This window comes from Neolamprologus multifasciatus, chromosome 14 (genome assembly GCF_963576455.1).
Source record: "Neolamprologus multifasciatus chromosome 14, fNeoMul1.2, whole genome shotgun sequence".
In the NCBI taxonomy this organism is placed as follows: domain Eukaryota; kingdom Metazoa; phylum Chordata; class Actinopteri; order Cichliformes; family Cichlidae; genus Neolamprologus; species Neolamprologus multifasciatus.
Window position 1 is genome coordinate 36,791,026 of NC_140452.1, and position 17,320 is coordinate 36,808,345.

Sequence of the window (17,320 nt, forward strand, 5' to 3'; positions counted from 1 at the left end):
TTCAGGGATTTTTTGTTCATAATTATTGAAGATCATGAACACGGTGGATCTTCAGACCTCAGGAATCAGTTTTGGGTAAGTAAAGCATCCTATTATCTATGGATCTATTGGACTGTGCCTTTAATTTAATCAATGAGCTCGGGACTTTGTCGGATTGAGGTTTTGGACTCCTTAGAGCTGAAGAAGCTTCTCGGATGAGAGGTGAAACATCTTCGAGTAACTTAAAGAAGTCCAGACGCTTTTCTTTGCAAGGTCCTTTGACGATTTTTGACATTTATTTCTAAACGAGCTGAACTAAAAGCATGTCGCGAAAGGTCAAACAGCTGGTCAGACGGGCTGATGTTAAATAACTCCCACCGATAAAACAACAAATTGGTTTTGTGAAAGTATGGATCTGTTCTTTCCAGCCGTTGATAAGCAATCTTTATTAATGCCACGTTGGCAGTATCAGTAGCAATAATGATATCTGAACACTGCCCTGTATCCTCCGTATGTGTTTTTCCATCTGAAACAAGATCTTTTATTTTCAAGTTTATCAGCAGAGAACTGACTGATAGTTTTGGGTAGGTGTGTTGCAGGACTGAAGACTCGGAGACGGGATGGAGCTCAACATTTCCCTCTTGTGTTTCGCTGTTGAACCGCTTGTATGTATAGAATCAGCCAGTGTGTGGAGCACTAGTGCCTCCTTCTGGCTTTCAGACATACTGCAGCGTACACAATCATTTTCTCCTCCAGCCAATGTTTTTTTCCACTGTAAAAGTGAGAAAGGTATACTCGTACTTATTAAAAAGAAAGTCAGTACAAAGAACAGTTTGGGATGTTTTGTGAATATCAATGAGGCTGTGTCATCGTGTCATTCTAGAGGTGACGGGGCGACTGTGGCTCAGGGGTTTGGGAAGCGTATCTGTAACCAGAAGGTCGCCGGTTCAATCCCTGGGCTCTCTATCCTGGTCGTTGTGTCCATCATCATCATGGACTCGTTCTTGTATAGCGCTTTTCTACTCTTCTGAGCACTCAAAGCGCTTTACACAACTTGTGCATTCACCCATATTTGCACAAGCACATTTCTCTAGGTGCTTTCTAGATAACATTCACACACATTCATACTCCGATGGATGCATCGGAGAGCAATTTGGGGTTAGTATCTTGCCCAAGGATATTTGGCATGCAGACTAGGGGAAGCCAGGGATCGAACCACCAACCTTCCAATCAGTAGATGACCTGCTCTACCACCTGAGCTACAGCCACCCCTCATCATTTATTTATTTATATAGCACTTTAAAAACACACCTGGTAGACCAAAGTGCTGTACAATACTAATATGCACATAGTAATAAAACCAGACATAGCAATAAAATTTAAAAACACAATAAAAAACATCAGTTACCCACAGAGTTAAAAGCCAGGGAATAAAAATAGGTTTTTAATAAAGACTTAAAAACTGGCACTGATGTAGCCTGTCTAACATGGAGAGGAAGGTTATTCCAAAGCATCGGCGCGGCAACAGAGAACGCTCGGTCTCCTCTAAGTTTCAGCTGTGACTTTGGGACCGAAAGCAGCAACTGCTCAGCTGACCGAAGGGAACGAGTGGGGACGTGGGGCTTCAACAAGTCAGACAAATAAACAGGTGCCAGACCATTTAGAGATTTAAAAACCAATAAAAGGACCTTAAAACGGATCCTGAATTCAATTGGAAGCCAGTGTAAAGAGGCCAAAATCGGAGTGATGTGATCAAATTTCCTTCTGCCAGTTAAAAATCGTGCTGCAGCATTTTGCACTAATTGCAAGCGTGACAAAGTGCCCAACCCCTATTAAAAGAGAATTACAATAATCTAAACGTGAGGTTTAGATTAAAGGCATGAATAACACTTTCCAAGTCACGCTTGGGAAGAAAGGGCTTAACCTTTGATAAACGTCTGAGGTGATAAAATGCTGATTTTACCAACCCGTTTACATGGTCATCAATTTTAAACAGAATCAATTTTAACTCCGAGATTTGTGATCGAACTTTTTAGTTGGGAAGTCAAAGCTGCAAGATCAACATCCGGAGTATGAGAAGAACGATTTGGGCCAAATAAAATCGCTTCTGTCTTCCGATCATTAAAATGTAAAAAGTTTTTTGCCATCCATGCTTTGACATCAGTAAGGCAGTCAAGCAGAGGTCGAGTTTGGAGACTATCAGAATGACTAAAAGGTAAGTAGAGCTGGCAGTCATCAGCGTATAGATGGAATGGCACTTTATGCTTTCAGAAAATCGCACCAAGAGGCAAAAGGTACAATGAAAACAATAACGGCCCAAGAATAGATCCCTGTGGCACACCCCAAAGCAGAGTGCCACAGGGAAGGGCAAGACACCCTACCGCCTACTGCTGTTGGCCAGAGGGGCCGATGGCGCGATATGGCAGCTTGCTTCTGTCAGTCTGCCCCAGGGCAGCTGTAGCTACAACCGTAGCTGCCTCCACCAGTTTGTGAATGTGAGAGTGAATGAATAGTGGCATTGTAAAGCGCTTTGGGTGCCTTGAAAAGCGCTATATAAATCCAATCCATTATTATTATTAGAGGAATACCACCGAGGAGAGTTTAAAGCAAATCCGAGGAAGGCTAGGACATGAAATGGTAAACAGACTGAGACGTATATAGTGAATTTCTAACTGAACACTCGAAGCACTTGTTACTACACTCATTCACTCAGTCACATTCATGCACACACTCACACTCTGACAGATGCACTGGAGCCAGTATCGCGCTTCAGTGTGCAAATGGAGTAGTCAGGGACTGAACCAGTGACGTTCTGACTGATCCACTCTACCCCCACGAGGAGGCCGGCCACAAATGGAGAGGAGGTCAAATAACTTAAGGGACAGCACTCAGCTCCAGTATGAAAACAGATGTGAATTCTGCACAGCTACTAAGAGAAACGCACGGAGCTGAAAATGAGTTTCAAAGATAAGAATATTCACACATTCTTATCCATCGATGTGTTTCACTCGTTTCCCCGTAACACCAGCTGACTGTTGTGGCTGATTTCTCACAACTCAGCTGACAATCTAGACACCAGAGTCAGCAGTGGTTAGTTTTCCAGTACAGGCGGCTGTAGACATTACATCTACTAACTGGAGTCAGTAAAGTAGACGCCTCCACTGCTGTTGTGCCTGTTTTTAATGGGACTATCTATGAAATAATATGGCCTGCGGTATGTTTGAGATTGAGTACTTTTAAGTATATTTTGATCCTGAAATCGTTTTCATTATTACTTACAGAGGATTGTGCCAAAAGTAAAGATGCTGATAGTTGTTTCACCAAATTTACAGTTAAAATAAAACAACTTCAGACAGAAAGACAAACCTGGAAACATCATGTGGTCATTTAGAGGAAGGAGCCTGTTTTGGGGCGTTACACTTGAAAAACTTCCCAGAGGAGCAATCAGTGATGTCAGCTGGCTCAGGGCTATTATGAGATGATGGTAATAATCATAAAAACTGACCTTTCCGAACGTTGCACATCACAAAGCCATGACCGTACCTTCACAGGTCTGCAGTCTGACGGCATTTCCTTCAGAGAGCCTCTCCGGTTAAAGCAGCTTTGAGCTGCACAACCACACCGCCTCCACCTTTATAGCCTGGATCCTGCTGCACGGTGCAAATTGAAGGAATAGATTTCCAAGACAAAACCTGCACCTCGATTGATCCGACCTTGAAAGAAATAAATACGTTGTCGTCAATGATCCTCTTTGTTAATGCTTTTGTTGGCAGAGCGATTCACATCCAAACAGCAAACATCAATCGATGTGCCATTAAGAGACGCTTCTGTCGTTAACACAGAAGGTTATCAGTTCCATGTTTTCAATACAGAGAAAAAGTGCAGCAGGACTCACTTGATGCTGGACTTGAGAAGGAAAGTTCAACAGCTGATTGGTATGGACATGCACCTGAAATTATGATACAGTCAAACTACCTGAGATCAATGAAGCTGCTTCCCAGACTACTGCACCATCCACCAGGTGCTATTGGGATTGGGAAGCGCCACCCTCTTTATTGGAAAGAAAGGCTACGATTAATATTCTTGCAGAATATCGAGCTGCAACAGGAAGCAGCAGAGTCTCTGAAAGTTATAGCTGCTTCGTACTTGGTGGTAAAAGAAGGGAGGGGGCCCAGCTCCCTCTAGAGACCCCGTCACCGATAATTAGCGATCAATCAGGAATTAGTTTAAAAGCTCAAAAAGAACACGAGAGCACTATTAGATCACAAAGATTCACTGCTCTCCAATAATTGCTTTGGATGTTTAAAAGGAGCCGAGGTCCCCGGGTTTGTTTTATCACAGTGTCCTACTGCAAACTCGAGGAGGCTCAGACACAGATGAGCATTTGTCTGACTGATATTCATAAACAGGCCTTTTAATGAGACACAATCAACTGCAAATCTTGATCTAATCTCTTGGCTGGAGCTACAAATACACAGTATTTTTCCTCTGGGGTGAAGCCGATGGCTCTACACTGTAAACAATACATTAAGGTTGTAAATGATAGTAAAACACGGTAACATAGTGTGAAGTGAGTAAATGTTAACTTTACTGTTCCACTTCTTTTTTTTTACTTTTTATTTTGTACTTTTTCCAATTTTATAGAACATGCAAACAATAGTACATGTACATGCAGTTTTTTGTTATTACCTTTTTGCTTGACAACAACAACAGCTCCTCCCCCTTTTGTGAGTGTGGACGCTTCATCTCTTTGCTCTTTAAATGCTTTGCTTCTTTTATTGATTTTTATTGATTTTTATGCTGATTTTTCCCTTTTTTCCGTATGAGCTTACCTGCGATAGCTTCTGGACACTTATAGATCATTAGGACGAAAGTGTTCTTAACAGAAACAGCAACATTTTTACAGTTACCTTATCCTCAGCGCTCCGTGTGTCTGTGGCCTAGACACAGCTGAAGCCTGATTACAGCGTCTGGGCACCGAACAGCCTCAATAGCCTGGAAAGGTGCTAACCGCTAGGCTAACTAGCAACAAGATGCCTTCCCTCTCCACAGATGACTACCACAGCCTCCTGCAGAAGATTGCAGTACTGGAGACAAAAATTCATCGCTTAGAAGTAAACGTGGAGGTAAATGGACTGTGTGGAAATGAAACAACCTTGCCTTTGATTCAAAACAATGGCGATGAGCAAGCTAGTACACAGCTAAGGAGCACAGATAACATGACCAAGAAAGTAGACTTTGTGCACTATTATAAATCCTCAAGCGATAATCCCCCCTTGGACTGTCTTGGTGCAATACCAAGACATAAATCATGTCTCCTGGAAGGGGGAGGACGTATCACAGGCAGAGCACAGCGAGCTGAAATCTCTGAAACCGACTGGCCTTCACTTCCTACGAGACAGAGAAGCTCTTCTACCCCTGTATACGAGAGGAAACAGGACTGGACAACCGTGAATAGGAAGGTTAACAACAAACCTCCAAAACAACTGAATGTGAAACTGCAGAACAGATTTGCTCCACTATCAAAGGACCCGGATCTATATCGGACAACCATCCATCTAAAAGTAGCGAAGTAAGGTCTGAAAATCTGTTGAAAAGTAAAAGGCCACAGGGAAAGCTAAAGGCCTGAAACTCTGATTGTGGGTGACTCTGCCGTAAAGGATGTACAAAGGATGTGCGGTAAAAACACTAAAGTCCTCTGCTTTCCTAAGGATATGATCAACAACCTGAAGGAGAGAATTCTTCAAATTGCAGATGAATATCCAACTGTGACAAACATTGTTCTGCATACAGGGTCAAACGATGCGTCCAAACAACAGTCGGAGGTTCTGAAACGGGACTTTACTGGATTATTAAATACTGTAAACTCTCTGAATGCAGCTGTATTCATCAGTGGACCTGTACCGCCCGTCAGAAGAGGAGACGAGAGATTCAGCAGGTTGTCTGCACTGAATAAATGGCTCATATCAGCATGTACTGAACACTCCGTGCATTTTATCAACAACTTTAATATTTTTTGGGAACGCAGGCATCTGTTTAAAATGGATTTAATTTTAACAAGTCAGGGGTGAAACTGTTCACCTGTTATACGTCATCCATCTGTGCTTGGTGCCAAGGCTGAGATAAACGAAGAGCTATCTCATAAAGAGGAACAAACAGTACTGCAAGAACAGACAAAGCCCAGCAGAAACCTTGAGGAGGAGCTCCATCTGCCCCCACCTGGGAGGAGCATCAGGTGGGGCCATCCTGAGGCAGGAAGAGGGGTCCCTATTTGCCTCCAACTCTCTCAACAACACCAACAGCCAGGACCAGGGACCACGACCTTCCCCAGTCCCCCAAACCCCTGACAGGCCATCACCCTCCTCCCCCTCCCTTTCTCCCTCCTCCCCACACCTGAAATTCACTGAGGAGATGATGGAGCGGGTCAATGCTGGGCTCAGATCTACCCCCCGGCCCAATCCCTTTTTGTCCCCCATAAACCCCCCATGAGAGCAGCCAAAGGTTCGCCATCAAGCCCCGCCCCCAACAGAGCAATCGAAGTTACATTGCCCTGTCTCCGCAGTCTGATGTGTGATGTGTGGAGCGTCCGGGCTGCGAGGATTATGGCAGTGGTGACTTTTCCCAGGAGAAGCTGGGACCCTGTTTACTAGAAGGTTTTAACATTTCTGTACTTTTAGGTGACAGAAGGAGACGAGTGGCCTGGTCAAAACACAGAGAGCTGCACTCTAAAAGACCTTTAAATATAGTAAACATACCTCGTGTGCCACAGACTGCTCCCAAACACGAGGGGACAAGTAATGCCTCTAAAACACTTAAGTTGGCTTTATTAAACGTTAGATCTTTAGCTGGGAAAACATTTTTAATTAATGATTTAATCACTGAGCACAGCCTTGATTTTGTTTCTAACTGAAACTTGTTTGGACCAAAGTAACAGTGGAGCTGTTCTCATCGAGACGACCCCTCCTAACTACAGTTTTATCAGTGAGGCCAGCGTGAGCGGGGGGGGGGGGGGGGGGGGGGTTGCTGTCTTATTTAATGAATCATTTCAATGTAAGCAGCTGTCTCCTGGAAGTTTGCAGTCTTTTGAATATGTGGCTTTAGAGCTGAAGGCCCATCCAAAGTTGTGTTTCTTAATGTTTACAGGCCTCCCAAATACTGCACAGACTTTTTAATGACCTCAGTGAACTGCTGTCTGTGATCTGTGTTGATTTTGACTGTGTAATTATTGTTGGGGATTTTAACATCCATGTGGACAACCCTCAGGACAAAGAGACTAAAGACCTGAGTAACACTCAGCATGTAACAGAGGCCACACATAATAGAGGACACACTCTTGACCTACTGATCTCCAAGGGCCTGAGCATTTCAGAGGTTACTGTGTCTGATGTGGGCCTGTCTGATCATTACTGTGTTTTCTTTGAAAGTAAAATCTCAGCTCACACAAATATATCAACAGCAGTGATCACAAAACGGTGTATAACTGAATACAGTAGTGAGATATTTAACCAGGTCTTCCCATTAACACCTGACCTGTCCAGAGGCTCAGTCAATGAGCTCGTCAATAGCTTCAATGCTAAAATGTTAAATGTAATGGATACAATTGCTCCCATTAAGGTGAAGGTTATCTCTGGAAGGAAAAAGTCTCCATGGAGAAACTCCACACTAGTGAAAAATGAAAAAAGAGAGTGTAGGAAAGCTGAGCACAGATGGAGAAAAACAAACCTCCAGGTTCATTATGACATCTATAAAGAGAAACTTCACAATTATAATTTACAACTGAGGAGTGCAAGGAGGTCCTACTTCTCTGACATCATCACCAAAAACAGTCATAATGCTCGGGTCTTATTTTCTACAGTACACAGGCTAACAAACCCTCCTGTGTCAGTGGCAGCTGAACTTCGACCATGGCCTGCAATGACTTTGCCAAATTCTTCACAGAAAAAATCCAAAAGATTAGACAAGCAATTACATCAACAGCAGATTCAGGATATGTACTGTGTCCACTGAAAAACTGTTTAAACACCATGAAACAGTTTCACCCGATTAACAGCAAAGACCTGGAGGACATCTTAGGTCAACTGAACTCCTCCTCTTGCTGTTTAGATGTCCTGCCAACAAGTTTTTTCAAAAAGGTCTCAAAGACTTTAGAGTCAGACCTGTTACAGATCGTCAATTTCTCTTTATTATCAGGTGTGTTTCCAGAATCACTAAAAACTGCTGTAATCAAACCTATAGTGAAAAAGGATAATCTGGACAAGACACAAATGAACAACTACAGGCCGATCTCAAATGTCCCATTTTTAAGTAAGATCATTGAAAAAGCAGTTTCTCAACAGCTCAATTACTTCTTAAAACAGAATAACTGCTATGATGCCTTCCAGTCAGGTTTTAGACAGAACCACAGCACTGAAACTGCTCTGACCAAGTGTTTAATGACATATGTCTGAATACAGACAGTGGAAAAATGTCAGTCTTAGTTTTACTGGATCTCAGTGCAGCATTTGATACAGTTGACCACAACATATTACTCAAACGACTGGAGAACTGGGCAGGTCTTTCAGGAACTGTACTAAACTGGTTCAAACATACTTAGAAAACAGGAAATACTTTGTATCAACAGGTAACTTCACATCTGAGCAGACAAGTATCACATGTGGAGTTCCCCAAGGTTCCATCCTGGGACCCCTTCTGTTTAACATTTACATGCTCCCACTGGCACAGATTATAAAGAACAACAAAATAAACTATCACAGCTGTGCAGGTGACACACAAATATATATCACAATGTCACCAGGAGACCGAGGCCCTGTACAGGCTCTTGGTAAATGCACTGAGGAAATTAATGACTGGTTGTGCCACAATTTTCTCCAGCTAAACAAAAACAAAACTGAGGTAATAGTCTTTGGAGCCAAAGAAAAACGATTACAGGTCACCAGAGAACTTCAATCTATACACCTAAAAACCCCAAACCAGGAGAGAAATGTAGGTATAGTGATGGATGCAGACCTAAACTTAGAAAAACACATTAAGACAATAACAAAATCAGCTTACTATCACCTCAAGAATATTTCAAGGATAAAAGATCTGATGTCCCAACAGGACCTGGAAAAACTAGTCCATGCATTCATCTTTAGTAGGCTTGATTACTGTAACAGCATCTTTACAGGTCTACCTAAAAAATCAGTCAGACAACTACAGCTCATTCAGAGCTCTGCTGCTCGAGTCCTCACTAAGACCAAACAAGTGGACCACATCAGTCCAGCTCTGAGGTCTTTACACTGGCTGCCTGTCCGTCAGAGGATAGACTTTAAAGTTCTGATGCTGGTCTATAAAGCTCTGAATGGTTTAGGACCAAAATGCATCAGTGACCTCCTGACCCAGTATGAACCTTCCAGATCCCTCAGGTCATCTGGATCCGGTCTTTTATTAGTTCCCAGAGTCAGAACCAGACACGGAGAAGCCGCATTCAGCTTGTATGCTCCTTATATCTGGAACAAACTCCCAGAAAACCTCAGATCAGCTGAAACACTCAGTTTATTTAAATCCAGGTTGAAGACTCACCTGTTCTCAGCTGCATTTGAATAAAGCACCAAATCCACACTTAGGCTTAAATTTCAAAACTTACATTTTAACTACTGATTTTATCTACTGTTCTGATTTTATCTGTTTTGATTTTATATACTGTTTTGTTTGTTTGTTTGTTTGTTTGTTAATTAGTTAGTTTGTTTGCTTGTTTTAATCAATTTTAAATCATGCTTTTTATTTGTTTTTGTTTCTAATGTCTCTGTAAAGCACTTTGAATCACCTTGTTGTTGAATTGTGCTATACAAATAAACTTGCCTTGCCTTGCCTTGCCTTGCCTTTAAAGTAATGGTCCTCCTTTCTTACATTTTCCCATATTCCAAAATACATTACTCGTGCCTCACGCGGCACGTCATACCCCAGCACTTTCTTCATTGTTACTGCAATGCTTTCCCAGTAAGGTTTGATATTTTTACTAGGGATGCAACGATACCAATTTTTTCAAACCGATACGATACCGATACTTGGATCTGAGTACTTGCCGATACAGAGTACAAAAAACGATACTTCTACCACACACACACACACACACACATGCAATGAATTGGAAGACAGGTTTTATTTTATTCTCTGCTGATAATAAATAAAATATTAATAAAAATGACCACAAAAAAATTTCAAGTGAAAAATAAGCACTTCTGTTAAATTATTGCAGAGTCTCCACGTTGTAATTTTACAAAATATCACTGAACTATTGGCACTGTCTCGAGCTTTCAGAATAATAAATAAACACTTCTGTTTGGAATAAAATAAATACAAATTAGGTTTGAGAATAAAATAAACTTTTAAATTATTGCAGAGTGTCCATATTGTAAACAAACAAACAAAATAATCATTATAAAATAAATAATAAATAAAATAATAATTGGCCCCCTAGTGGCCAATCTAACAAACTACAAAAGAAATGACAAGCCACCCTCTGATTAATGAAATAAGTTGGTATCGGTTCATGGTATCAGTTAACTTTTACGAGTATGAGTACACACACATTTTACAGTATCGGCTCCGATACCCGATACCAGTATCGGTATCGGTGCATCCTTAATTTTTACACTTCCAAAACACATGAGAATGATTGGCGTCCCAGTCTCCACATAATCTCCAGCATCCTTGGGGTGTTTTCAGCTGCTTGCGTTTGATATAAGGAGTAATAAAGAACCTAATCACATTTTTCCTGCCATATTCTCTCCATTGTCTCGAGCTGGTGGGATTATGCTGTGTGAGCCAGTCCTCCTCTGACAGCTCAAGATGTCATTCAGATTCCCACTTTTGTTTGATGTATAATGTTTCATTCCTATTCAAATTTTGCAGACCATTATATAATTTCAATAAAATTCTTGATGGACCTGTTATTATTTCTATTATATGGCTTCCTTCTCTCAAGAACTTCTTCCTAATTTCTGTATTGTAAAAGTGTCTTAATTGAAAATACCTAAATAAATCTGATGTATCCAGTCCAAACTGTCTCTGTAGATTCTCGAAGGATTTGAATGTTGTCCCGTCTATTAATGTGCAGATTGCTGTAATTCCTTTATTGACCCATCTTAAAAATGTACTATCCCATTGTCCACTTTGGAATTTTTGAGAATATGCGAGCCAAATCAGCAGTTTACAGTCTTCTATAATTCTGTATTTCTTCACTATAATCCAGAGTTTAATAGTGAATTCAGTAATGAGATTTGTGTTCTCCCAATCTTGCTTGTGGTTGACATGATAAGCAATAGTTTATCTCCATATGCTTCCATTTTGAGGTCAGAACACCAGTAAACAATATATCTCAGCTGGGCTGCATAGAAATATTCCTTGAAATTCGGGAGGGCGAGTCCTCCTTTTTCTTTTCTTAATTGGAGTATTTTAAATCGAATTTATTTATTTACTAATTTATCCCGTCTACCAAACTGTGCATCTGGTATATGGACTGGCAATGGTAAATGGTAAATGGTAAATGGCCTGTATTTATATAGCGCTTTACTAGTCCCTAAGAACCCCAAAGCGCTTTACATATCCAGTCATCCACCCATTCACACACACATTCACACACTCACACACTGAACACAATGAAGTGAATAGATACAGTAGTCGAGGAAGCACATTAATTTTTATTACCTCTATTCTTGAGCTGAGGTCCATGACAAGCGGAGCCCATTTAGTCAAATCTTTTTGGATTGTATTACTAATCTTTACATAATTCGCCTCGTAGTGAACTTATTTCGCTAGTTAGATAGACACCTAAATATTTGATCTTATTTGAGTCCCATTTTAGTTTATATTCGTTTTGAATTGAATCTTTGGGGAAATAATTCAGACAAAGTACTTGAGTCTTTACGATATTTAATTTATATCCTGAATTTTTGCCAAAATATTTTAATGCTTTAATCAACCGAGGAAAGGTCGTGTAGGTATATAATTATATCATCTGCAAAGAGACCTATTCGTTGTTCAATTTTACAAACTAAAACCCTTTTAAGTCTGCACTTTGCCGTATATACTGAGCCAAAGGCTCGATATACAGAGCAAAAAGGGCTGGACTCAGGCAGCAACCCTGCCTGGTTCCTCTGAAGAGCTCATAACTGTCTGTCAGGTCTTTATTTTAACTCTAGCCAATGGCCTGTGGTACAAGGATTGTATACACTCGATGAAGATACTGTTAAAGCCCATATCCAAGAGACTCTATCAAAGGCCTTTTCAGCATCTAAGCTCACTAAGGCTGTTGGGATTTTCTCTTTATTAACTTATTAACTATCTTGTGTCTGTCGCCCCTTAATGAACCCTGTCTGGTCTTCATCCACCAGATCTGGGAGAAACAGCTCTAAGCGTCTTGTGATTATGGATGTAAATAATTTATAATCCACATTTAAGATAGAAATTGGGCGATAAGAGTCACAGTTTTCCTTGTTTTTACCTTCTTTTGGTAAGACTGATATAATCGCCTCTTTCCAAGAAGAGTTTTAGTGTGTTTTAATGTCCAGTTAAAAGAATCTATCAAAATAGGAGCCAAAACCTCTTTAAAAGTCTTATACCACTCATTGGGATACCCATCACTCCCTGGACTTTTATTAGATTTCAATCTCCTTATTGCCTTATCCAGTTCTTCCTTAGTGATTGGTTTAGTTAAAAATTCATTTTGAGTTGTCCCAATAGAAGGAAGGTCTAACTGATCCAAGTACTCTTCAATTTCTTGTCTGTTTTTCTGGTCGGGTTGATTAAACAATGTTTTATAATATTTTTTATCTGTATTGGTTCATATAATAGTTCCTTGGTGTTTGGATCTCTAATCTTATTAACTGCATTACTTATTTGTATTGATTTTAACCGTTTAGCCAGTACTTTGGTTGCTTTGGAACCAAATAAAATGTTTGTTTTGTGAGTCTCAGTTTCTTTTCTATTTCCTCCATAGACAGATCGCTTAGTTGTTTTCTTACATCTTTAATGCTTTCAGCCAAGTCGGCACTCAAATCTGTATGCTGTTTTTTTCTAAATCCCTTAATCGTTGTTCTAATTTGAGTTGTGTGAGCTTTTTCATTTTTTTGATATTTGGTAGTCCTTGATATCAGATACCCTCGAATTACTGCTTTAACAGTATTGTTGGATCCATCTGTTCATCCTTGTTGTCAGCAATACAGACTTGTAATTCTTCTTTAATCTCTTGTACAGATTCATTGTTAAGAATAACAGTATTTAATTTCCACAGTGATTTCTTATTCTGATTATATAAGTGAATAGTCAAGTGTATGGTATAGTCAGCTATACCGATATTACAATCTATGACTCTATGTTCATCGCTTCTGTTTATCAAAAAGAAATCTATCCTTGAGTGTAGCTTATGGGCCACTGAAAAATGTGTCTAGTCCTTCTCCAGAGGGTGTAATTCTCTCCATACATCACAAAGATCCACTTCCTTTATAAGTAAATTAAGAGCCTTGGATTTATTATTTTTGAGTCTTACTGTTCCACTTCTATTACTGGACAGTTACTGTCTCATCCAAAGGATGGAGTTACAAATATTCCTTCTTTGTTACTGTAACTCAGCATTGCTGCTCTTTCTGTCAGAAACATACAGACTTTCCGTTGTCATCCAAACCTTCGACAGAGACGTTCACTTTGCAGTTTTGAGCAGATAATTAGCTTGTGTTTGGTTGTCAGCGCCAACAATCTGTTTGATTTTTCTTCTATTTTTGATCATCTTTAATATGATTCATGCATTGTGTTAGAAATCTTCACTATAATAAAATTGCCTTACAAATGCACACTTTTATGCAGTGTGTACTTAATCTGCAAAACTGCTCAACATTATGAAAAAAGATTCAGTTTAATTTGCTAAAAAAAGGCAGACACTGCAACATAATGTCAAAATGGGCTCATTCCAGGTCATCTGTCCAGGCTGTAGCCTTTTATATGCATCTTTGAAACACTCATTTATGTACAGCAGCTAATAACTGTTCCAAAAACAGTGCACAACGTTTTTCCCTCAACCCAACACGAAGCTTTTTCTGGCCAAGACCAAAGTATGTGCAGCCAAATGCAAAAACAAAAACAGATATTTTTTTTTAAGCTGAACTTATTGAACTACCTTGGATTTGAGTTTTACAGTAACATATAAACACTGTGTACCTCAGCATGGCTGCAGCTCACTGGGCTGAGTTTGAGTGAGGCCACAGAGGCAGATCATCTTTTTTGGCTGCAAACTGGAAATACGAGAATATTTCATTACATTCTGCATTCGACTGTACAGGCTTGTTTGAAGTTTATCCCGCGACGCACATTTGTTATCGACAGCTACGCTTGGTAGGAGAGCAACCTGAGAACACCTGGTGTCTGATGTACTTAAAGCCACTTCTCTGGCTGAACTGGCGCTAAAAATCTATGGACTTATTCTGTAAGTGAAGAGTTTGTTTTATGGCTCACTCTTGTGGAGAAATGGCAGACGTGCAGTTGTGAAACATTCCCAGAACGGTTCATCATCATCTGTGCCTCACTCCAACTCTACACAGCAGTTTAGCATTGCTCTGGTTTTGAGACCCACAGCCTGACACCGATGAATTAAAACGCTTTTACGCACTGTGTGACACGGGTAACCATGAATATCAAACTATTAATGAAAGATGGTGTATTAGCTGTTGGATGTTGTCAGAAAAGAGAATTCTGGAGTAAGTCGGATGGAGTAGCAGAGAGTGGTGATGGAAGCAGACTTCAGTGGACATGGAAGTGAAGGGAACTTGGTGTTGTATAGGTGGGATGGAACAGAGACAGCAGGAAAGGGGGAACGTTGGGTTACATAAGAGGGGAGGAGGGTGGACACGGGTGGACTACAGCTTATGCAGAAGATGCAATCTGAAAGATGCAGGAGAATCCAAGGTGGTGTCAGGAGAATGCAACAAGGCAGCATCAGATGGTGGTCTGTAGGATGAAGGAAAGGTCAGTCAGGGAGAAAAAGACAGGAGTACTGAGAAGTGTACAGCACAGAGAAGTCGCAGAGGAAAAGGCTTATAGCGAGTTACCGGTGAGACTGGACACTAAGCAACAAGAAAAGGACCAGAGACATCGAGCAAATTAAGGTAATCAAGGACAAAAATGAAAACATAGGGACAAATAAAGGAGTGTGTTGAGAAAACAGCTGAAGCACATGAAGCTCATGAATGTAGAAAATGAGACAGAGACAAAGAAAGTCAGGAAGTGTAGAGGATTAGTGAGGAGGAAGTGGCGGCAGCTATGAACTTTCAAGATCATCTTAGCTTATGAAAATATTACGTCCCAGCAGTACTAGCTAGCTAGCGTTTTTAGCTAGCGGGAGAAACATTTCATCACTCATCTATGTGACTGCAGATTACTTAAGAAGTCACTTACATGAGTAACAAAACTTTTTTCACATGGGAAAAGGTCCACGGGAACTTAACTTTTGGGAATATCCGTCCCTGAAAATAATTTATTCCAAAAATTCAATATTCTTTAGATTTTTTTCTTTCAGTTAGAGTTTCTCTTGCTTTACTTCCAGCCTCAGCGAGCTTTCTGTCAATCATCAGGCAAATATTATTGAGCCACGTGTTGTTTTTGGAGGTTTAAGACCAAAGCTGAGCTCAAACAGTGAATTCACTTTAGACTGGAATTTATAAGATGAAAAAAAGATACCATTGAGCTGGATGAGGATGTACTTTGATGTCTGCTGAACGTGTAATTAACAAGCTGAAACCTTAAAATTCAGCACGACTAGTGATTTGTTGATCTCTACATGTACAACACAATGCAAAATGAAAAAAAAAAATTCATTTAGGTGAATAACTTAACTCTTCTTAAATATAACTAATGAAACAAGTCAAAGTACAGATGTGTATATGACATGAATGCTGGGTTAAAGGAGGAAGAGGTTAGGAGGAGGTAAAGTAGAGGAAACTCTGAGGCGGTCTCTCGTGTGGGAATCCCAGTATGCAGGTTTTCCCGTGTGGGAGCCTGATGCTGAAAAGCTGACTCAAAAAGTGCTGTCAAAGGTGCAACATCCTCCACTGCACTGATCATTTATATTGCACCTCACAGCATATATAACTTGTATATAACTGTATATATACCTCTGTATACGTGCTTGTGTGTCCTCACAGAAGTACAAGTTGTTCTCAACAAACAAACAAACCTACACACACAAAAATCAATTGAAAATGCAAACATCATCCAAAATATCAGCAGGGATTTGATTACCTAACTTTATGAAAATGATTTCCACATTATTTACTGTAAACATCACAGCATTCAGGGCCTTTATAGACACAATACAGAAAAATTAATAAACCTAATCAATTTCAGCTTTGGTTTTTGTTACATTTATTTTCTTAATAACTACATTTTCACATCTGTATCTTTGCCACACATTTGACTACATATAGGTACTCTAGGTGCAGTAAAATTGTGGTTAAATGCACACTCACTGCAATATATTGGACATTCAGTGCCCGGTAGTGATGGGATTTCCAGCTCTTTTTAGAGAACCGGCTCTTTCGGCTTTAATTAATTCATTTAATTAATTTATTATTAACAATGATATAAAATTATTATAATAATAATAATAATAATAATAATAATAATAATGGATTGCATTTATATAGCGCTTTTCAAGAACCTCAAAGTGCTTTACAATTCCATTATTCATTCACTCTCACATTCACACACTGGTGGAGGTTAGCTACAGCACTACAGCATTATACACAAAAGGAATTACTAATGTAAAAAAAAAAAAGTGTTTTTATTTATATATGTTTATATATAAATATATGTGGTGGCCCCTAGAGACAAAGCACGTACAAACTCCAAAACACATTTCTAGAGTTAACTGAACTTCCAAAACAGAGCTACTAGATCACTTAAATTACACAATTGAAAGCATGTGTGTATTGTTTGTGTATTTATGCATAAGCACTCATATATATTCAAATAATTAAAAAAAAAAAAAAAGTTCATTTACCTGTTACTACCACACACCAAATCTGGTCGTTGGTACTTGCTGGCTTGTGTAGCCACGAGGTAACAAAAGCTCAACACTGCCCCCTAGCATCCTGGAGCACTTCTGTTGTGTTTTGTACGTGTTTTGGAGTTTGTATGTGCTTTGTCTGTAGGGGCCACCGTAAATATACTTTTATTTATTCACTCCACATAAAATGTAATAAATAAATCCATAAATAAATACAAATACAAAAAAATACAAAAATCATTCCCATTTCAACTTTAAACTATTTAAATTTTAAGCTTTTTCCTTTTACAAATTTAAAGTGAAACA

At 39.7% G+C, this 17,320-nt stretch overlaps 1 long non-coding RNA gene across 1 annotated transcript in view; it reads left to right on the forward strand.

Moving 5' to 3' along the window:
• LOC146504563 (uncharacterized) overlaps positions 1–9,846 on the forward strand; it is a 173,416-nt gene extending 163,570 nt beyond the window's left edge. Inside the window, exon 2 of the long non-coding RNA XR_014877944.1 lies at positions 9,249–9,846. This is a non-coding gene — a long non-coding RNA (uncharacterized LOC146504563). The remainder of the gene's footprint in view (positions 1–9,248) is intronic.
• The last annotated feature ends 7,474 nt before the right edge of the window (positions 9,847–17,320 follow it).